The sequence below is a fragment of the Piliocolobus tephrosceles genome, chromosome 3 (assembly GCF_002776525.5).
Source record: "Piliocolobus tephrosceles isolate RC106 chromosome 3, ASM277652v3, whole genome shotgun sequence".
Taxonomy (NCBI): domain Eukaryota; kingdom Metazoa; phylum Chordata; class Mammalia; order Primates; family Cercopithecidae; genus Piliocolobus; species Piliocolobus tephrosceles.
In genome coordinates, this window is record NC_045436.1 from 89,037,628 (window position 1) to 89,061,401 (window position 23,774).

The window sequence follows — 23,774 nt, forward strand, 5'->3', positions numbered from 1 at the left end:
ACAGTATATGAGAATATGCAAAGTAATACTCTTCTTTTACTATGAAATTGATAACTTTTCTACAAGCTTCTCTATGAGTATTGCTTTTCTATGAGCCACCAAATGGCAAATCTGAGCTGGTAATAATACTAGTGTAAAAGAAATTTAATTACAGAAATTTTCACAGAATAAGAACTCAGTTGGTTATATGTCAATAATTACATTCAGTTTAAAATAAATCATTCATAAACTCAAAAACATAATTATTGTCAGATATAATTCTTATATATTCAGTACAGGTTGAGTATTATCTTATCCAAAATGCTTGAGACCACAAGTGAGGATTTGGATTTTTTTTTTTTTTTTTTTTTTTTTTGGATTTGAGAATATTTGCATTATATTTACCAGTTGAGCATCCCAAATTCAAAACTCCAAAATCTGAAATACTCCAATGAGTATTTCCTTTGAGCATCATCATGTCAGCACTTGAAACATTTTGGATTTTAGAGCACTTCAGATTTTGGATTTTGGGATTTGGGATGCTCAATCCATACGGCTATATTTTTTAATTTTATGAGTATTAAAAGCTAAATACTGAGACAGGTGCTAGCCCATGGAAACCATAACCTTAAGGCTGCTTTCTAAATTCTGTCCATAGACTACAAGTAAAAAGGTATCACCTTCAGAATCTCTGATATTTATGAGAAATGAATTCAGCTTTATACCTAAAAACATTAAAAGTTTGTGAATACAAGTAGCAACTGTGGTGTAAGGCCTAAAATAAAGCCCTGTTTTAAATGTTGCCTTGACATGTGGTGAAACCAGGAGGGCCACTGCAGCTCCCCCTCCCCATTCTGTCCTGACAGACAAAGTCCCCTAGCTAAACATCCCTTTTTATCACAGGGACCAGACACAGCTCCTGCTTATTCCTGAGTAGCAGATTTCAGTTCCCCACCAATCCACAGAGTTCTTCAAGCAAGCCAATCACAACCTCCCATAGGAACCAGGGAGTACTCCACCCTCTTGACACTACGAAGCCCGCCTCTCACAGCCTTTGCTCATTGACACTGCTCCTGGGTACAACCCGTCTGTGGCACTGCAGGGCATGTGGAGTCCTCCTCTCCCAGCCATGAGAATAAAAGACTAGGAAACTGCTGTCAATATCACCTGTCCATGTTGAGTATTGTGTGTTCCACCATCCCCAGAACTCTAGGGCAGGAATCTCTCCTTCATCAGTGGGGTAAAAGGGAGGCAATTAAAACAGCAAGTTTATTGGCTATTGAATGCAAAATTAAACACTCACCTTTTGTTCTTATAGACTAGGGGTCCTCAAAGACAAGGCTGCAGACCACTACTGGTCCATGGCCTGTTAGGAACTGGGCCTCGCAGCAGGAAGTGAGCAGCAGGTGAGTGAGCATTACCACCTGAGCTGTGTCTTCTGTCAGATCAGCAGTGGTGTTAGATTCTCATAGAAACATGAACCCTATTGTGAACTGTGCTTGTGAGGGATCTAGGTTGTGCACTCCTTATAAGAACCTAACTAACCCCTGGTGATCTGAGGTGGAATAGTTTCATCCCCAAACCATCTCCCACCCGCTCCCATCTGTGTAAAAGTTGTCTTCCATGAAACTGCTCCCTGGTGTCAAAAAGGTTGGGGACCTCTGTTATAGACCATCATTTCAGTTGAGTGTTTAGCTCTACTGCCAGAAAAGGATATGGAAGTTTCTAGGGGCTTCTACTCATGGCCAAGGTCATAAAAAATCACATCGAGTTTCTAGCATTACAAAGCAAATAGTTTGTGCCAAACCCAAACCTGGGTTTTTATGCAGCTAATATATTTTGATTTGAACACTGGGGCCCTGAGAGTGAATCTATACCACTCAATGAATATTCCACAAAGTAATCACTATTAACCAACTTTAAGTAGTGTACATTAGCATAGGTTCTGAGGAATCTTGTTCCACTGAACCACAATATTGGGGAACTACACAGCATTCCCAGCATTCCAGTAAGAGTTCTTCATATAAAACACAATTGTGATAATGTCTTAAAAACATGTTACTTTTCCTCCCTCATCGTTTTCATGATTAAATGTTTCTCTACTGGTACATTAAGTCCATTTACTCAAATATTCATAAAACATGAGATTTTATTTATTCATCTTTCCCAAAAATTTAATTTTTAGGAATAGTTTTAATTGTTCAGAGAATAAAATATTTCAATATCTATTGAACTTTTAGCCATCCAATAGATACGTCTAAACCACACAAAATGCCATAGTAGAGTTGGAAACACAGGTCAAGTCCTGTCTAATGAAGACATACAGATGTCTAGTCGTAACTAGTAAGTTTTTTCCTACATCTTTATGAGGCCTATGGTATTGGTATTTTCTAGTTCATTTAAAATTATTTTTAGCTTATACTTTATGACCTACCAAATGTCTTTTCCAGTAAGAGTTAAACCTTAACTTATAGTGAAGAATGTTGTTTGATACAACTGCATTAAAGAATTGTATAGTAGACCATAAATGTTCAAAAAGTTCTAATTGCCATACAGTCATTCATCTATTCAGCACACATTTATTGGACACCTACCAGGGCCACCCATCGATGCCACAAAGATAAACTATATAATCCCTGTCCTCAAGGAGCTCACATAAAAGCTAGAGAGAGCAGTTTGGGAGGCTGAGGTGGACAGATCATGATGTCAGGAGATCAAAACCATCCTGGCCAACATAGTAAAACTGTCTCTACTAAAATAGAAAAAATTAGCCAGGCGTGGTGGTGCATACCTGTAGTCCCAGCTACTCGGGAGGCTGAGGCAGGAGAATTGTGTGAACCCGCGAGGCAGGCATGGCAGTGAGCCGAGATCGTGCCATCGCACTCCAGCCTGGCAACAGAGCAAGACTCTGTCTCAAAAAAGGTAGAGAGGAGACTTGGCTTAAAAGAGTGGAGGATAGGATCCAGGGAAAACACTGATAATTGATGTTTCTCCCAAAAACTAGAAAGGGTCAGCAAAATGAGAAAGCTCCAAGAAAATAAAATAGAGTGCTGAGTGAGTTAAGATAACCTAAGGGTGGTATATTGGGTAGAACTGTGGTCCCCAAAAAGATATGTCCAAGCCCTAGTCCCCAGTACCTGTGAATATGACCTCATTTGAAAAAAGGGTCTTTGCAGACGTAATTAAGTGAAAGATCTCAAGATGAGATCATTCTGGATTAACCAGGTGCCCCAAATTCAATGACAAGTTTCTTTAAAATAAAAGGAAAAGACACAGAAGAGGAGGAACATAGGGGAGAAGGCCACATGAAGAGAGAGGCAGAGGCAGGAGCTCCACGAGGTCAAGGATCACCTGGAGCTACAAGAAGCTGGAAAATCCAAGGCCAGATTCTCCCATAGAGTTCAGAGGGAATGTGGTGCTGCTGACCCCTCAACTGTAGACTGCTGGCCTCCAGAATTGTGAAAGGATACGCTGAATTTGTGTTAAGCCACCAAGTTGGCAGTAATTTGTTACAGAAGCCCTAGGAATCTAATATAGGTGGGGTACCTGAGAGGGATTTCCTGGTCTAGGAATGAATAGCAGGAAGGAATATGCAAACACACAAAACCAAGTTTCTAAACTGGAAAATAATAGTCTCATCTCTGAAGACAAAAAAGACGGAACATAGTGGAGTCTGTATTGGCCTAGATCAGAAGCCCCATCTGCCGTTGCCTAGTTGCATCATTGGACACACTCCTCTCAGAGTCTCAATTTCTTTATCTGTAGAGTGAGGGGGACTGAGGAAGAGTAAGTTGAGAGTTAAAACGTAGCGTAAACAAAACCTGAACAACAGCCTACAGAACCACCCACCCATCACTGCATTTGGGGAATGTTGGTAAAAAGCTCTACTTAAAAACACTAAAATGGATTATCTTGTGTTACTCCAGAGACCAAAGCGAGCTACAAAACTTTTATTCTGACAGGTCTCCTCCTTGAACCAGCCCCCATCCCAGACCCCATTCCTCCATTTTGATGCTGAACTTTTAGACTAAATACAGTGGGCACCATCTGCTATCAATACAGCCTCTACTCTTCCCAGCCAAGATGAGCTCCAGGCCAAGTTTATCTTGTGAGTTAACAGGAGGTGACAGCCTGGCAGGACACGAATTCTCCCTGCGTGATTGATGCAGCCTGGCTGACCAGCTCCATGCTAATGAGGATGTGCCAGGGCTCCCAACAAAAACATTTTTGAATAATTTAAAATGAAAGCATAAATTGCCAGGTAATGTGATTCGTTGTGTAATTACAGCTCCAGGTAAATTTGCATTGAGGGGTGCCTCTATAGCAAACATCAGTTGATCGCAAACTGCCTGTTAGCAAAATTAACCATATAAATATTGCAAAACAGCAGAGAGACATGCTAATCTTATGAGGGAAGACAGTGAAGGTAAAGTGTTTCAAATGCAATACTTCTAAATGAATAAGAGAATTAAACATGAGCAGAATATCTATTTTCATCCATTATAATAGGTTTAAGTACAAACTGATACCATTTCTGGGGAATTGACTTTAATTTTCTTGCCCTAATTCAGTTATCTACTTAAATAAGCTTAAATAAGTTTCTTTTTCCTTTTCTGGCAGTTTATGGCCCGTCCTATATACATCCTCATGCTGATCATTCAAATAAGGTATAACAAACATCTGAAGCATTCCTTAAAAGAGGGAATTGCCAAATATGTTTCTCCTAAAGAATCAAAATGCTGAAAACGTTTTCAACTATGTTGGGTAAGGATTTATTAAGTATGGGCCCATACTTTTTCAAAACATTGTCCTTTTAGCCGAAACATTGGAGAGTTAAGAGAAAAATAATAATAACCAGATTTTTCCATCTAGTGGGAGACTGGTACAGAAAGAGCACTTGAACTAAATGTGGAGCCAAATGATGACCTTGAATTTGTTAGCTACAATGAGGCTGAGGACAAACTGTCTGCTCTCTCTAAGCCTCGGTTTTCTCATCTGAAAAATGGATTTCAGCCAGGCACAGTGGCTCACGCCTGTAATCCCAACACTATGGGAGGCCGAGGCGGGCGGATCACAAGGTCAGGAGATCGAGACCATCCTGGCTAACACAGTGAAACCCCGTCTCTACTAAAAATAAAATAAAAATAAAAATAAAAATTAGCCAGGTGTGGTGGTGGGCGTCTGTAGTCCCAGCTACTCGGGAGGCTGAGGCAGGAGAATGGCGTGAACCCGGGAGGTGGAGCTTGCAGTGAGCTGAGATCGTGCCACTGCACTCCAGCCTGGGTGACAGAGCGAGACTCCATCTCAAAAAAAAAAAAAAAAAAAAAGAAAAACAGAAAGAAAAGAAAAAAATGGATTTCATATCACCTAGCCAATCTGCTTCACATGAATTTTGAGACTCAAACCAAATGGAATAGTGTATATAAAAGTGCCTTTGTGACATAAAGCCTCAATAGGACTGTAGAATATTAATCATTCAAACAAGTAACATTAAGGAATATACTCATTAAAGCAAATGTTAGACTAGCATTTTTAAAATGAAAAAAAAAGTTGTCCTAAAATGTTTTTCCAAGTTTCATCTGCCACTAGGAACATGAATTTAGGAAATCTTATCCTCAACTTCCTAGTCTGGAGGCTCAGCAATGACAGGAGGAGCTTCAAGGTGACGGTCACCACCTGTGTTCCTCTCTATTAAATCAACATCTCTGAGATGCCTCCAAGCTGGCAAGAGAAGCACACCCACTACTGAGTCCCAGCCTTCCCTGCAACCTGCCTTAAGTGTCCTCACCTCCCCCCACTGCACCTGACACAACAGCTGTTTGGGCAGCTCCCACCAGAGCTGCTGATTTCAAAGCCCTGTACCGTTCAACTATGCATGTCCATCCCATCCTGTTACGCTGTGGTCATCTGAGACTTCTAATTATGCATTCGTGATCCTAAACACTTGCTCCTCATTCAATTTTTTTGGATTTCAGAAACCAAACCCCCTGTTAGAAACCTTGCATGTTAGGATAGAGAAAGGTAATTCCCATGTGAATATATAATCATCATCTCAATTTGTTTTAAAAATCTTATTATTTGAAATAACCAGTTACAAAACACTTAAACACCTGTCTTATTGATTACTTTGTGTTATAAACCTGTCTTTTTTCAGATCTTCCACAAAACCAAACTTGAACTTCTTGAAGCTGTATTTTTCTTAATGCGGTCTTCTGTACAGTTTGGAAACTTGGAAACTTACTAGAAGGGTTCATCAAAATGTTGCTTTATTTTTAAGTAGAGGTTTAGAGAGTTCTGTGTATGTTTCTTGTTATTTAATCAACAATTAAAACTTAATGACAAAATGCTTCACATCTGAAATCAATAGGGATTTTTCCATGAGCAAAGACTGTAAAATCAGCCTATTATGAAGAGATTTGCATATTTTAATTATTGTGTTCTAGGACTTTTGTCAAATAGATGCCTCAGTGCAGTAAGCACCATGTGGCTTGGGTAAAATGTTAACACTCTGCTTTTAGTATATATAAATGTTGCTAGAAGCATAAATATGTTAAAATGGAAATATGTCTGGTTAGAGTGAAGCCTTCATTTTAGTGCATGTGTTTATTATCTTGCTCTCAGAGTTTATTTGGAGAAGAAGAAATTTAGAAAGATTAAAATGTAAATAAACTGCTTGTAGATGTCAAGTTAATTAGTAAATACACACAAATGACCATAATATAAGACCTTTGGCAACACTGCCAAAGTAGCCTCAAAATACAAAGCTGATTACTGAAATAATTTTGACTCTGAACTGCAGATAACGAGTTAAATGCATAAAAATTCAGGTTTTTATTTCTCCAGCTCTGACAACTAGTTATTTTAAAACTCTAAAGGATAGTAAAGTTTACTCATTTATTTATTTATTCATTTAAATATTATTAAAGAGAGAGAGTTGGATGAGTTACTTAACCTCTCTTTGCTTCTGTTTTCTAGTCTGTAAAATGGGGTTAAAAGTTGTTCTACTGCATAGGATTGCTGTAGTAATTAAATGAATTAATGGATAAAAAGCACTTAGAATAGCACCTGTTACAGATGGTGATGGTGGTGATAACGATGATGATTATATACAGGGCTTTCAGAATTCAAATATATTTTTTAAAAACCAAAAACTTATATTAAGAAGATTTCCATTAAGAAGTTTATAAAATAAGCTTCAAACCTATAGTTTTGAGGCTTGAAGGAAGATTCCATTGAAATAATGTCAGAAAGGGCTGCAACTTTACAAAATAAAGGCAGCTTTTGCAAGTTACTCATATTTTCAATGAAAAGATTAAATATTCATTGACTAATTATTTAGCATTTGTAAAACATAATATTAAAACATGATTTGATACATGTTTGTGACATTTCTAGAGATACATCTTTTTTCAGAAGGAGAGGTAGAATCAAATATATAATGTCATGATTCCTAACACTAATACCATCTATGCAATGCAAGTTTCCATGAAGACATTTGTGGAGGTCTGCATTGAGCAAAGCGGGCTCTGTCCATCAGGAAGCACTTTCTTACGAAGCTTCAGTGTCATTAAATCACATCACTCCTAAAAACACATTTTTAAAGCTTTGCACAAGGCCACCAAGTTTCTGACAGCCCATTCTACTTTATGTTAATCCTCTGGTTCTTGAATATTATATGTATGTGATTGGGGTGGGGTGGAGAAGACTCCTTTGAGGATCTAAAAAAGCTATGGATCATCTCCCCTGAAAATTCACATACACGTATCTTTTACACTGAACTTCAGGGACTTCATGGACCAGAATTCCATCCACAGAACTCCCTATTTTAAATGGCGACTATTTGCTTTTACCCTGAAATTAAATCTAGTATTTCAGTAAAACATCATTTGCCCATATGAAATACAGATGAATTAACACAGATTTAATTTCTATGTAAAAATATCAGATTATATTATTATACATATTTGAAAATATTGCCATGTATCTTTTGAAAGTAAAGAACAACAGCTAAATTTCCAAACAGAATATACTGTATTACTTTTTACATTTTTCAAATTGACAAATAAAAATTATATAAATGTTTTGATGTGCAAATGATGTTTTGAAATGTGAATACATTATGGAATGGCTAAATTGAGCTAGTAATTAACATATGTATTACCTCACATACTTATTTTTCTTTGATGAGAACACTTAAAATCTACTCTCAGCAATTTTCAGGTATATAATACATTATTATTAACTATAGTCACCATGTTGTACAATATATCCCTTGAACTTTTCCTCCCATCTAACTGAAATTTTATACCCTTTGACCAGCATCTCCCCATCCCCCTCCTGCCCCTAGCCCTTGATAACCACCATCCTACTCTCTGTTTCTATGAGTTCAACTTTTTTAGATTTGACATGTAAGTGAGATCACAAAGTATTTGTCTTTCTGTGCCTGTGTTATTTCACTTAACATAATGTTCTCCAGGTTCGTTTATGTTGCCACAAATACTGAATTTCCCTCTTCTTAAAGGCTGAATAGAATCTCATTGTGTATATAGGCCACATTTTCCTTATCTATTCATCCATTGACAGACACTTAAGTTGATTCCGTATCTTGGCTATTGCAAGTAATGCTGAGATGAACATGGAAATGCAGATATGTTTACGAGGTGTGATTTTCTTTCCTTTGTGGTGCACTAAGCAGTGGGATTGCTGAATCATGTGAAGTTCGACTTAATTTTTTGAGGAAACTCCACACTGTTTTCTACCATGGCTGTTTTCCATAATGCCATAATTTATATTGCCACCAATGCTGTACCATTTTCATGGCTGTTTGTTATTAGTTTTAACTGTGTAAAGAACAGAGCAGGAAGCATGTGCAAAAGAGTCTGTTCATCACTAACGAAGACAAAGGGTAAACTATAGTATGATTATATTGATCCCATCAGCTTCATAATAGTATTTGAATAAGATACGCTTCATTTTAAAATATGTGTTTAAAAGTATAACATTTAGTAAACATGGTAAAGGTTTGGGCAATCTTCTGGTGAATAGGTACTCTTGACATCTCACATCTGTTCCAAAAGAGTACTAAAGAGCCACGAATGCCCAGGTAAGAGCTGAAAACAAAATTCATTTAGATAGCACTACATAAAATTTATATAATCTTCCTATTAAACAAAACTGCAATGACAGACATTTAACATTCCCTCACTTTATGGGTAAGTGACTGAGGTCACACCACAAGACCATTAGAATTAGAGGCACATATAGAGTCCTGGTGTCTACCCCAGCAGGTGTTGGATAAATTACACTCGCAGCCTGAGAACTTTTGATGCTATAATATAAGGGGAAAAAAGGTTTCCTATTCACCTTTCAAGCTTCAAGCTGCTTTTCTGAGAACAATAGAGGTCATAGCACATACACAAAAAAAAAGAATCAGCTTCGCTTTATCAAAATCCTTTTTGTTCCCACTTCATTGCTCATTATTCTTGCAACCTTTATACCTAGGCATCAGAAATATTTTCAACCAGGATTAGCCTCGTTACTTTAGTTAACTGTAACCCTCAGAACTATAATGTATTAGCCATATATGATATTCACCTCAGTAATTTAGTGTCAGAGAGAGAAGCCTCCCACCCCACCCGTGCCCACAAACATATTAAAGGAAGCTTTAAATTAAATTAACCCAACCAGCATCTCCACCAGCATCCTGATGATGTAATATCAAAGACTCTGATGCTTTGCTCCCATACCCACCTGCCAAAAATCTACAAAAAAGTAAAAAGAGAAGACAATGAAAACAGAGAAAAACTGATGACAAAAAGTTTGGACCCATACTAAATGATGAACAGATAACAATTTAATAGATTCCCACACCTCAAGCCTCAGGAGCAAACAACAAGCATTTTTGTGATTCATGAGAAAAATGCAGACTTCTATTTCATTTTACAAGCTTGTCTGACTTATCTGTGCTTTTTTCTTTCTTCTTCCCATACTCCAAGTGATTTCAAATCTAGAAGGTAATTTTTAAAATGATTTGTAGACGTAGCAAGTGCAGGATTTTATCTTTGTATAGATCAAGAACTATAACGAGGTATTTCAGATTTCTGGGGCATCTTGAAAACATTAGAAACTATTAATGTGAAAAAAATCATACTAACTATAAAGCATTCTTTGTCATTAGAAATAAATGCTAAACCTAAACGCAAACTTTATGAGGGAGGCACAACACATATGCTCATATGTGCATTTCCCTGGCTGGCTTTTAATAATAGCTAAAATATTGATAATAGCATCATGATTTCCAGTGTGCAAGTTGAAAGGTAAAGAATAAATTGATGTTTAAACTTAAAATATTTATGAAGCCTATATTACTAATACCTTTAAAACACACAGCAGCTTCAAAAAAAAAAAAAAAAAAAAAAAGACTGGGCTCCAGAAACCCTTTCAAAGGTCCTTTCACAACTCTCTTTGAAGGCCACTTCATGAAGAAAACACTGTTGTCTAAAATTTTTCAGCTTGGAGAATATAATGTTGTTATTGTCTTCCATTCAGAGGTAGGAAAAGCATACATTAATTTTCTTGGCTCTAGGTTTCCATGACTGAGCAAGGATATGGCTTTGTTCCAGATAGCAGTTTTCAAGGAATTTGCTTACAAGGAAGTGCTAAACCAGGCACTTTAATTAACATTCATATTTACTTTGTTGCTAAATGAAGGTAAAGATTCTGTTGGCATAGATTAACTCTCATTCCCATAAATCTAAAATCCCTCTAGAGGATTCTGCTCTGGGAAGAGAGTGAGATGCATTAACACTCCATTAATATCTTCCTTGAAAACATTCTTTCTAACATTTATCTCTTCATCATTTCCTGAATCTGTAATGAAATGCTTGTGCTGGCATCTAACAAAAGGATCATGTCCAGGGCCTAATGAAGTGTTAGACACCAAGGTAAGAAGCAAGTCGGCTGCACTGGTTCCTAGCTTCGGATACACAATGGTACCTTTTAGACTATATTTAGCTCCAAAGTCATGGTCAGTAGCCCTAGGATTTAAAACACAGTCTGAAAGAACTTCAAGTTCCAGGGCTGCCTCAAGAAGTTAATCAGAGTTCTATTTTCTAGGTCCTAAGCCAGACACTGAGGTAATTTCCATTTGTACATCCTTTTCTAAAGTAAGAGACTTCCTGAAAGTGACATTCTGGAATCACAAAATTTCAGGGCAGAAGAGCTCTCCGAGGTCACGTATAGCAGTTTCCTGTCCATTGCTTGAAATGCTACCACAATATTCCTGCCAAGTGGCTCCCATTCAGAGATGAGGAACTCACCACCTTGTGAGGAAACTCATTCCTTATTCAACAGCCCAAACTATTGCAAGTTCCTGCTTTAGTAGAGATTAAATCTTTCTCCTGGGGAATCACATCTCTTGAACCTGATTCTGACCTCTTGGGCCCCCAGAACAAGATGAGTTGGTGGAGAAGCTTCACCAGCATAAAACTGGTATGTTGTTTTGAAATTCAAAGATGTATAGAAAAGAAGAAAGTGTTGTGAGCAGTCAAGAATATTGTCAGGGTTGAAGAAAGGCAGTTTTGAAGGCTTAAAAAAGGTATGGCTAGCTTTGCTTTTCCCCTAATTATGCATTTCATAATCATAGCTTTACTACACCTAAAATTATTCATAAGGCAGTCAAGGATGAGGAAATACTTGTTTATGATAGTTTTACTTGGATTAGGTAAATTGAGTCCTTGGGATACACCTAATCTCTGGGATAATATTAATAATCATTTTCATACATTGAGCACTTATCCTTATAAACAATATTGTGTTCAGTGCTCTTAGGCAATAGCTGAAGCATTACTGTCTCCGTGGTACAAAGGAGAAAACTAAGACTCAGGAAGAGTAAATAACTTCTCCATGGGTAGTCAGTAGATGAGCCACAGGTTCAAATTCAGATCTGTCTGATTCCTAAGCTAAATTTATTCTGCTTTTCAAAACTTCTTGTCTATTTTTTGGAAAGAATTTCTATAGCACTGTCAAGCCTCTTTCAAATTAGAAGGTACTACAGGTCTGTTAAGGATGGAATATTGGTGCCCTCCCCATTCAAATGCTAACGCCCTAACCCCCAGTGTGGCTGCATTTGGAGATAGGGCTTCTAAGACAGTAATTATGGTTAAATGAGGTCATAAGGGTGTGGCCCTGATCTAACAGGATTAGTGCCTTATAAGAGTGCATTCTCTCTCCCTCTCACTTTCCCTGTCCCACTTCCTCCTCCCTCTCCCTCTCTGCCTTTCTTCCTCTCTCTCCGTCTCCCCATCACCAGAGCACACAGCAAGAAGCCAGACATCTGTAAGCCAGAAAGAGAGGCCTCCTCAGAGACCTCACAGGACCTAGATCTGGAGGACTTCCAGCCTCCAGAACTATGAGAAAATAAATTTCTGTTGTTTAAGCCACGCAGCCATAATACATAAATAAGTATTTTGTTGTGGCAGCCTGGGCAAACTAATTTAAAATCTTTCTATCATTTGCTAAAACCTACCAAATATATGAGAAAAGAATGGCAATGAGCATCTCTCTTGCCAGGACCTTTCATCATTCTTCCGACCTTCCAGCTGGGAATGAATGAGATGAAAGAGAAGCACATGGAAATCTCCTTCCCGTGGACCACTTGCTGACTGCTGTGCTTTAGAGAAACCACTCCAATTCTTGGTTGACTGTCTTCTTGGTAAATTGAGAAATCTCAATTCTAACACTCTATTATCCTATCTGCATGAAAACACAACTTTTTCTAATCTTTCTTTCTCATCTTTCTTTGCATATTTTTTCCATTTTTCTCTTTTTCTCAGATATTTGTATTCTCTGGATTTTTAATGTAAACAAATTAGAAGAAAAATTATATAAATGATAGTAATTTTTCAGAAAAGAGATCTCTAGCTTAAGAGTTAATTTTGCTTGTGACCTCAACAATTCCATTATTGCATGCTGCCTATAAAAGCATCCCAACACAACTTTTTTTTAAAGCGTCTCAAAAATCTAAGAATGTTCTAGCAGTTTCAGGAATTCTTAAAAATCCATAAAGGTCACTGAAGACATTGGAAGCCCTTCTGTGATTGCCTTTCAAGTGGTCGCCTCCAGAAGGGGACCATTACATAGTCTGACAAATGGGACAGGATCACTACAAAAAGAGACAACAAAATGTAGATTTCCCCACCTGGGGATAATTCTGAGTCCCTCTAAACAAACGTGAGAAGAATAAACATTTACATAATGTTTGCCTTCCAGATGTAAATAATCTGCTCCCAGGAGTTCATTTGATTAGAGAATTTTTCTGAGGAGGTCCAAGGTCATGCATTCAACATCAGCAAATGCTTTGCTCTCTTCTGTGACCGAAAACTGTACTACAAACGTTCATCTAGCTCACAAATTCAAACTATTGATGGTCTATGGAAAGTGATATGAGAACATAAATAATGAGCTAATGCAATTTGATCATTGTTACAGGGAACAACCTTTAGGGGTATGATTTGGGGTAATCATTATTTCTCTATAAAAGAAGGCAAATGATTTAAACTATTTTCAAAATATTAACACTTGAAAGAAGAAAGAAGAATCTATAGAAATTATTTTTATGCGATGCTACCTTGTTTTTTAATAGTGACACAGAGTCATGTGTTTGTGTGTGTATTCTCTTACTCTCCACACACACACATATAATTAACTTTTCCACCTTTTCTTCTTCTCAAAGACTTCTCCAGGTTTCTTTACTTTTATTTAAATTAAGTAGATTCAGAAATACCTTCATCAAGCATTTTAAGATGGATGTTCAGTAATTTGGCTTTGCTAGTCTAGCATGATTAAAAACATAGATAATGGAGCCACACTGCCTGATTGCAAATCCCAGCTGACACTTACCACCTATAGAACCTATGGCAAGTTATTTGACTGCCCTTTGCTTCAGTTTCTTCATTTGTAAGATTTCAAAACAAATACTTGCCTCCTAGGGTTGGCAGAGGAATTAAATGAGTTAATAAATGCAAAATGCTAAAAACAGTAGCTGGCACACTATAAAAGCTACAGAACTTGGTATTATTAATTCATACTTATGGAGCATATTGCAGCTTCAAAATGAAGCTAATACACAGTTTTGAAAAATTATTTTTTTTCTCAGTCCTCTGTGACTGGTGGCTTCATTTGATTGTAGTGTTATATGCAGGCTGCAATGGAGAAATGTGGTAATTTTGTTAAAATCAGCTTTCCCCTTGCCCAAGGTACAAGGATGTGATGACTTCTCTCACACTATAGCAATGCAAGGGCATCAACTAAAGAAAAATGGTTTAAGGGAGAAAAAAAAAAAAACTTTCCTCATTCTTCCTACTTAAAATTACATATGGTTAAGCAGCTCCTAAAGCAAACCAGCTTTTCCAACGTCTTGAAAAAACACCTATGAAGGCACCCTCCAAAAAGAGATAAGTCACAATAATGAAAAGTGAGAGTAAGGGAGACAGACCCGTGACAAGAACGTGGAAGAATTTCCCACTAATTACAAGGCCAATGAAACTAATCGAAAAACACAATAAGAGATCATAATTGCAACGTCAACTCTAAAGTGGGACTAGAGACCTGATGTTTTGACGTTCCTCCCCTACCATCTATTTTTGATTCATACGTACAGGGACTACAACAAATATCCAACTGGGCAGCCACCCCTCTCCTGGATGCTCCTCATGCCCTATCCAGTTCTTTCCTCACTAACTCTCCTTCCAAGGAGACTGAGCTAGAAGGAAACAATTGGACAGAAAGTTGGGGAAGAGAAGGCTGGGAACACGTGATGGTGCTTTGGATCCTCTAACTGAGAGTGGACCCAGGAAGCTTTCGGAAAGCAATATACTTCACCTTGCAGTTTTTCATGATTCCATATGTTCAGAGTATCAGAGAAACGTGGGATGGGGGAATCAAACACAACAGAGGATACCATTTCAGTCCAGCTAAGCTACACTGGATAAAAGCCTATTAGATGTGAAAAACTGAGCTAAAAGATACATGTGTCAAACTTCAGGAAACTGTAGCTTTGAGAATGTAATCATACCTAAGGGGTCCCAAGAATGGGGACAACGGCAAGCCACTGGCAATCATCATCTATAGTTCTATCTCTTATCTCAAGACTGAGTAAAGAAAAATCAAATGTGTAAAAGGAAAAGAATACTACAAAGTAAGGAGACCATCAATCAGAAGAATGAGGAAACATCTAAACATTATCTGCCATGGAAATCCTCCATAAAATGCAAGACAGCAGGCCTTTCATGAAAAGGGAATCCAGAAGAAGAGAACAGAGTATGATTAAAACACCATGGGATAAAGTAAATAGTAATAATGTTAAATATATGAAGATTCTCCGTGTGTCGGTGGTGGTGGCGGGGGCAGGGGAGGTAGTTTAGTTAATGAAGATCATACAGGTTTTTAAAATTATTTATTCAGTTAACACTAAAATGAATGTTTTCTTCAAGCCATTACATTTTCTTTTAGAACAGGATTTTTAAAAAGATGGATAATACTTCAAAGTGCATATTCTATCATGTATAATTCTCCTACTATTGGGTATTTAGGTTTTTATATTTTACAATTTTAAATAATACTGGGCACCTTTGTGCTTACAATTTTCATAACATCTTTGATTATTTCTTTAAGATATATTCCCACAAATAAGACTGAGGTGTCAATGAATTTTCTCCTATTTAAGATTTTTCGGGGCTCTTCCTTTCCAACTTGGACCCGGCAGAATGGCTCCCGCAAAGAAGGGTGGCGAGAAGAAAAAGGGCCGTTCTGCCATCAACGAGGTGGTGACCCGATAATACACCATCAACATTCACAAGCTCATCCATGGAGTGGGCTTCAAGAAGCGTGCCCCTGGGGCACTCAAAGAGATTCGGAAACTTGCCATGAAGGAGATGGGAACTCCAGATGTGCGCATTGATACCAGGCTCAACAAAGCTGTCTGGGCCAAAGGAATAAGGAATGTCCCATACGGAATCCATGTGCGGCTGTCCAGAAAACGTAATGAGGATGAAGATTCACCAAATAAGCTCTATACTTTGGTTACCTATGTACCTGTTACCACTTTCAAAAATCTACAGACAGTCAATGTGAATGAGAACTAATCGCTGATCATCAAATACATCAAATAAAGTTATAAAATTGAAAAAAAAAAAGATTTTTCGAGCTGGGCATGGTGGCTCTCGCCTGTAATCCCAGTACTTTGGAAGCCCGAGGCGGGTGGATCACTTGAGGTCAGGAGTTCAAGACCAGCCTGGCCAACATGGTAAAAGCCCATCTCTACTAAAAATACAAAAATTAGCTCAGCGTGCTTGCATGCACCTGTAATCCCAGCTACTCAGGAAGCTGAGGCAAGAGAATGGCGTGAACCCAGGAGGCAGAGCTTTAAGTGAGCTGAGATCGCGCCACCACACCACTGCACTCCAGCCTGGGCGACAGAGTGAGACTCTGTCTCAAAAAAAAAAAAAAAAAAAAGGTGGGTTTCAAGAAAGTTTGTTGAAGTTTGTTTGTGCTCTTATCAGCAATATTTGTGATTATCCATTTCACAAAGCCCACCTCAGCACTGTATCTACTTTTTATCTTAATACTCCATATTTCAAAGTATTATGCTGACTTAAAAATTGTACTAATGAAGGCAAGCACTTTTCCTGTATTTGCCTATTTTTTTGTCTTCTCTGAATAGCTTGTAATTCTCTCTGCCATTTTTGCCTCTTAAGACATTGATATTCTTTTTTAATTGAAAGAGTTTTTTTTACTTTTTTTTTTTTTTTACATTAAGTTTAATGACTTTTACTATTGGTGGGATTTTTTTTCCCCACCAAATATTTGTCCTTTGCCTTTCATTTGTGGTATTTTTCTAAATGTTAATTTACAATTTTATGTTTAAAAAAAACTAACAAAGCAGAGATAGAAATAAATGAGCAGAGGCAATAAAGAGTAAAATATATGTTTATGAAAGAAAAGTATGAGATGTTCTCTAAAACTGCAGAAGCAAGCAAGCAGATGAAAAATAAATGAGACAAGATAACATGTTTGTAGACCAAAGAATGCAGAGCCAGTCTATTATTTTGGTATTTATTCCAAAGTAATTGGAATGAAAACAATAATAGAAGACATAATCAAAGAAGAACTTTCTTAGATTGAAAAAAAATCATGGATATACAAATGTGATAGGCCCATCACATTTTAAGCAAAATTTATGGAAAGAGACCAATGCCCAGAAACATATTGACAAATATTTTAATCACAAGGAAAATATTTACAAACCATTCAGATTGAGGAAGGAAGGAGGTAAGAAGGGAGGGAAGGAGAAGGTAGAAGGGAGGAAAGATACATCGGTGGCAAACATATATCCACACTCCTACGCAATCCCATTGTGGGGATCATCAGACAATGCAACTCTGGCAGGAGCAGGTGAGAGACTGAGGTTGTAAAATAAGACAGTAGGTTGGTCAGTGTCTAAGAGAAAGTCAGTATGAATGGATAAAATGGAAAAGTTTTATGTAATGAAGTTTTTACAGGCCTGAAACTGCCTAATCACTGATTTAATTTCTTCTTGAAGAAAATATGGAGTGGAGGGATGCAATAAGAACAGATCAGTCACATAGAAGAGGCTAAAAATTCTAAAGCTTGCAATTTCATTATTATATCATAATCCATATCTCCTCTTTATATAAGCCTGTAGATTTTAAAGCTAACTAACAAACTTGGGGACACACATCAAAGCTGACATTCAGAGCTGCAGAGTGGCATCTTTTCATCTGCTGTTTCACATAAGGAGGGGAAATGATCATCCAAAATAAGACTTTGAGAATGGCTTTAATTTACGAGGTCTGAAGTTATTTTAGATCTGTGGCATAAAGCCTATCACCCTTCTGGTCTATAGTCATGTTACTTTTAAGGGAAGATGGCAAATTGCTTCAGCATTTTCCTGCAAGGTTGCTAATACATACCAGATCACTATTCCGAAGCAAACAGCTTGCTAGAATAGTACACACAAAGCAGGATTTTTAAAAAGCCACAAACCATGCTTCTTGGTTTTGTTTACATTGGTTCCACATATTAGGAAAACAATTAGCTTCACAGTAAATTCAGTGATGAAATAAATTATGTATTTGCCTGTCAGGTCGGGAAAAACACGTTCTTGTGGGAAATCAAGAAGGACAATACACGAGAGAGGAGGGAATTCATGCTATTTGACCAGGGTGACAAATTCAAGCAGCTGAGACCAGGAACCCCAAACTCTCATTTTCATTCCCTTGTGTGCCATAGAGATTTGGTACTTGTCACCCACAAGAGAGGGACACATGAAACACAGGGAGCTCGGCAGCTGCTCAAAAGATTGAGGGCTTAGCAGCCCACTGTTTCCAGCCACGTTCCCTGAAAGCCTTTCACCTCAGCCAGCCACTGTCAGCTTTGAGGACTCTCCTGTTTTCCATAAGGAGTGCATTCGGCCTTAAGAGCCTCCATACATTTTAGGTTAAGAGACCTAATATTTATTGCCCCCAAAATAATGATTGTAGTTGAAATCCTTTATTGAATGCTGATAGTGATAAGAACTGTGAGAAGCACTTATATATACAGCAATACTCTGTTTTTTAAAATTTATGTCACAAATTATTGAATCCCTAAGGTAGCACAGAAAAGGCATCTAAGTACCCCATACACGTGAGTTTCTATTTTACCAAGTGTATGAAAGCACTGTGGAGAAACACAAGATTCAATCTCTATGCTAGGAGAGATTTTACACACTGGTACCAGAGATAAGAGCCATCTAAATTACTGTAATCAAAGGAGAATGTGGCAACTTCTCTAAAAGAAATGAAATTAAGTGCAACAGGAATAGTGGTCACAGGGAAATTAATTCCAACAAGAAATGTCAGAGAGATCTTCCTAGGTTAAATGGCCATTTGAGCTGAGTCTTGAAGGGCAGGTAGCATTAGAAATAGAGAGCAACAGCCAAGGGAAATACAGCATCTGCTTGGGACACAACAGTGATTCTGTTTATCTAGAATACAGGGTATGTGGAGGAGCAGTGGCAGCCAATCCTGGAAAGGCAGAGGCAACCTGGTAATGGATGACCATATATGTTAAGCTAAGAGTGATTAAGGTGTCACTAAGGAAAAAAGATCTTGGCATTAAAGAGATTAATCCAGTAATTGTGTGTAGTAAAGTGGTGAAAGAAATAAGGCAGAGAATTGGGGGTGGGGAGCTGCAACAGTCTAGATAAAAGTGATGAACTGACTACAGTTATCAGCAGGAACAGGCAGTGTTATACGCTGAGCTGTGCCCCTCCCCAACTCGTATATTGAAGTTCTAACTCTCAGTACCTCAAAATGTCACTGTTTTTAAAGACAGGGTCTTTAAAAAGGTAATTAAATTAAAGTGATGTCATGAGGGTGGGTTTTAATCTAACTGGATGGTGTCCTTATAAGAAAAGGGAAGGTGGGCCGGGCGCAGTGGCTGATGTCTGTAATCCCAGCACTTTGGGAGATCAAGGAGGGTGGATCATGACGTCAGGAGATTGAGACCATCCTGGCTAACACAGTGAAACCCCGTCTCTACTGAAAATACAAAAAATTAGCTGGGTGGCCAAGTGCGGTGGCTTATGCCTGTAATCCCAGCACTTTGGGAGGCCGAGGCGGGTGGATCACGAGGTCAGGAGTTCAAGACCAGCCTGGCCAAGATGGTGAAACCCCGTCTCTACTAAAAATACTAAAAATACAAAAAAATTAGCCGGGCATGGTGGCATGTGCCTGTAATCCCAGCTACTCCAGAGGCTAAGGCAGAGAATTGCTTAAACCTGGAGAGGCGGAGGTTGCAGTGAGCCGAGATCGCACCACTGCACTCCAGCCTGGCGACAGAGCGAGACTCTGTCCCAAAAAAAAAAACAAAAAAAAATTAGTCGGGCATGGTGGCACGCACCTGTAGTCCCAGCTACTCAGGAGGCTGAAGCAGGAGAATGGCAGGAGCCAGAGTTTGCAGTGAGCCGAGATTGCGCCACTGCACTCCAGCCTGGGCGACAGAGCGAGACTCCGTCTAAAAAAAAAAAAAAAAGAAAGAAAAGAAAAGGGAGCTGGACACAGACACATACAGAGAGAGGTCCATGTGAAGACACAGAGAGAGCATGGCCATCCACAAGCCAACGAAAAAGATATCAGAAGAAACCAACCCTGCTGACATCCTGATCTTGGACTTCTAGCCTCCAGAATGGTGAGAAAATACATTTCTATATTGTTATGTAATACTTTGTTAAGGCAGCCCTTGCAAACTAGTACACGCAGGAATGGAGATTCTGTAATACAGGAATGGACAGATGTAAGCGATTTAGAAAAGGATTAATTCAGAGCAACCGGCTACAACCATACAGAGAAAAATTAGAAAGAGTAAAAGTTAACAAGACTTAAATTCAAGCAACCAGGAAATGACACAAACAGTAGCAATTCAGCCAACTAGAAGAAGCTGGTTTAAGGGAAAAAAAAATTCAATTTGAAAAATTTTAAGTTGGAGTTCTGACAAGACATCCGATCCATGTAGAAATGTAAATTAAGTAATTGTTAATGTGGCAATACTTCAGGAATGAGCTACATTTTGTGGTCATCTCGATAGAGGTTGAAGATGAGGAAATTCTTTTCTATAGGAATAGGCAAGGTTGTTCAAGAACATAATGAGAAATAAGAATAAAAATGTGAAGACACACTTGGAGGAACACCTAAAGCTTGCAGGCAAATGAAGAGACAGAGACTGAGAAAGGAGTGGTCAATGACCACAGAAACCATGTGGTTTCACCACAGCAAAATACAGAGGTGATTTCATCACCACCTCTTCTTTTACTCTATTCTCCTCCTGCACCAACTTCGGTCAGAGACCCCTGATATTTCATTGCCTTTGGGGTGACAGGATGCTGAGGAGGAGTCCCCCGATGCTCCTGAGTAATACAGATGAGGTCCAACAGTCACTAAATACACAACATGGACAAAAATCAGGAAAAGACGTCTTCTACTAGGTTCTTACTCAGAACTTGTAGAATCAGCCCTGCTATAGTCCCAACAGGAAGTCATAGACCAAAATCTTAGGATACTGCATAATCAACTTGAGCCTTTATGGTATCGAGAGGAGCAAACCACTGAAGAGGGAGAGAAGAAAGAGTTAAGGGATAAAGGTATTAATTGATGAGCAAGGTCTTTGACTAATACTATTCTCTTTATTTAAAAATTAGACTGTCTGAAACAAGCAATTTGTTTTAAGCACTAACATGAGCATACGAACTTGTTAAAGCATTTTTGGTAGGTCTAACTCAGACTCTTTAATGACAAGATCTCAAATATCTGGGCAAGAAGGAATGGATTTGATAACAATAAACCCAGCGCTCCTTATCCTATTGAACATTTTCATGAACTATGAAGAGAGGATTGTGGTGGCAAAGGCTAATGTAAAAAATGAATATTTGCAGGCATATTTTATCTTCTCCTTTTTAGGTCAGCAGTTACTCCTTTTACGATGTCATATTCCACACAGTGTTCATCACGGTGTCATGTATATCGTAAGTGCCCAGAAAAACTTTACAAATCTGTTAGCCTGTTATCTCAATTGATTTTGGGAGAAGCCTAGTGTTAGATAAAGTTCACGAATTCATTGCAAAAATATTTGCTGAGCTTCCATGCTGAGAACTATTCTAGACCTTGGTATACCCTGATGAATAAAGCAGATGTCATCCTTACCCCATGGAGTATATAGAAGGAGTGAGAGGAGGAGAAAGATACATAATTAGGAAATTATATACCAAATCGGGCAATAGGTTGGGATGGGTAACTTTGTAAACTGCTTCTTTGATTCCATCAGTCCATTCTAGATATATGCTTTGTTCTCATCAAAAGGAAGAATATGAAAATAAGTTACAATCTCGTGGTAGATTATATTAATGGCCCCAGTTCTTCATCACTACCAGTATCCATGCACTTTACACCAGGTGACTTTGCAATTCCTCCTAGTAAAGAGAAAGAATATTTCTCTGTTCCTTGACTTCAGATTGATCCATGTGACATGCTAACATGCAGGTATAATGTGACACCCTCCCATCAAAACACAACAGGGTGGCTACAGTCAATAATAACAACTGTACATTTTAAAATAAAGATGTAATTGGATTATTTGCAACTCAACAGATAAATGCTTGAGGGGATAGATACCCCATTATTTATGATGTGCTTATTTCACATTGCATGCCTGTATCAAAACATCTCATGTAAACCATAAATAAATATACCTCCTAGGTACCCACAAAAATTAAAAATAAAAAATTAATATTTAAATAGACAAAAAAAATTGATGTGCACATGTGTAACTGGCTTGCCTTCTTACATTTCTAGCATGGCGAGGCCTAGTCCATTGGTTCCAGGAGGATAAGGAGAAGCACATGGAGCAGAGTAGCCCCAGCCAGTTGCTGTAGATGAGCCCAATCTAGATCTGCTGACCTCCAGCTGACCCACAGACACATGAGCTTCATAAACGGTTTTTATTTCATTGAAATACTGTGGTTGCTTGTTATGTTGCATTATTATAGCAACAACTGACTGGATACAACTTTATATAGACTTATCTTAATAGATCTTAGTGTTCTGTTCATTTAACAGACGTGAATAGGCACTGCACATGTTGTAAAACATCATAGTAGGAGGAGCCTGGACACATAATTAGAAATTCTAATTTCAAAAATGTAAGAAACTGTAAAACCCAAAAATATGGATTGTACAAATGGGAGAACCAAGTAGAACATGAGTCAACTTCTCATTACTAGACTTTACCGAAGTAAAGTCCACAACTCAGCCCTAAGACCTTACTAAAAGGTACTCTTTCCCAGACTGTCATATTGAACAGATCATGACATACAGAAGCCAAGGAAAACAAAATTCATGTTTTACTGTGTTCCACATGCTGTGATATTTTCAAACCCACATGCATCCACCAAGAAGCAGTCAAAATGTTTGATTCTGGAAACGAATCCGTAACAAGAATAGAGTACAGAACAAAAATCAACTCAACAAGTCAACCCATATGTTTTTCATTTTCCTGTATTCTACGAAGGAAGTGAATGTGGTAAGTATACTTGGCTCCCAGTATAGGGACTTCCAACTATTCTTTCTAATTTCATATTTACAGAGCCCTGTGTTACCCTTTGTCCTGCCCCTGAAATAGCAACAGAAGCGAAGAAGGTAATTGACCAAAGAGTAAATGTTGTACTTTTCTAGTGTAGTGGTCTTGGACTCATGCTCCATGCCTAATGCAAAGATCTCTGTGCACTATACACAAGTGGCTGGGATGAGCCAAATAAAGATAATGTACATCCATTACAGGGAGACGAGACCTCAGGCAATCACCATTGCAGTGTTGAAAGGAAATGCAATCAGACAGTCTTCCTTTCCTCTTTAAGTCCAAAGTAACATTTACAGATTTGTACACAGTTTGGATGCTTATTTACAGTTTGGTAAAAAAGGAGAAAGTTTCTCACCTAGTTTGTAGTGTATGAAAGAATAAATATAAAAATACATGCATTGTAACATATGTATATATGTGACTGTGTGTATATATGTATATATAAATGTTTGTAAACATATGTTTATATAGAGAGTATATGTTAAATGCATTTACTCTAATATAACTGTAAGCACAGACATAAATCAAGTATCCTCAACCATATCTCTACCAGAATTCCATACAACAATCTGACAGCATTCTCCACTTCAAATCTTTTTGAAGAA

General features: G+C 38.0%; 1 protein-coding gene and 1 pseudogene across 2 annotated transcripts in view; one reads left to right on the forward strand and one right to left on the reverse strand.

Moving 5' to 3' along the window:
- Positions 1-23,774, reverse strand: part of COL25A1 (collagen type XXV alpha 1 chain) — a 496,532-nt gene that overhangs the window by 369,307 nt on the left and 103,451 nt on the right. The gene's annotated exons all lie outside the window — the stretch shown is intronic.
- Positions 15,720-16,121, forward strand: LOC111547848 (annotated as a pseudogene).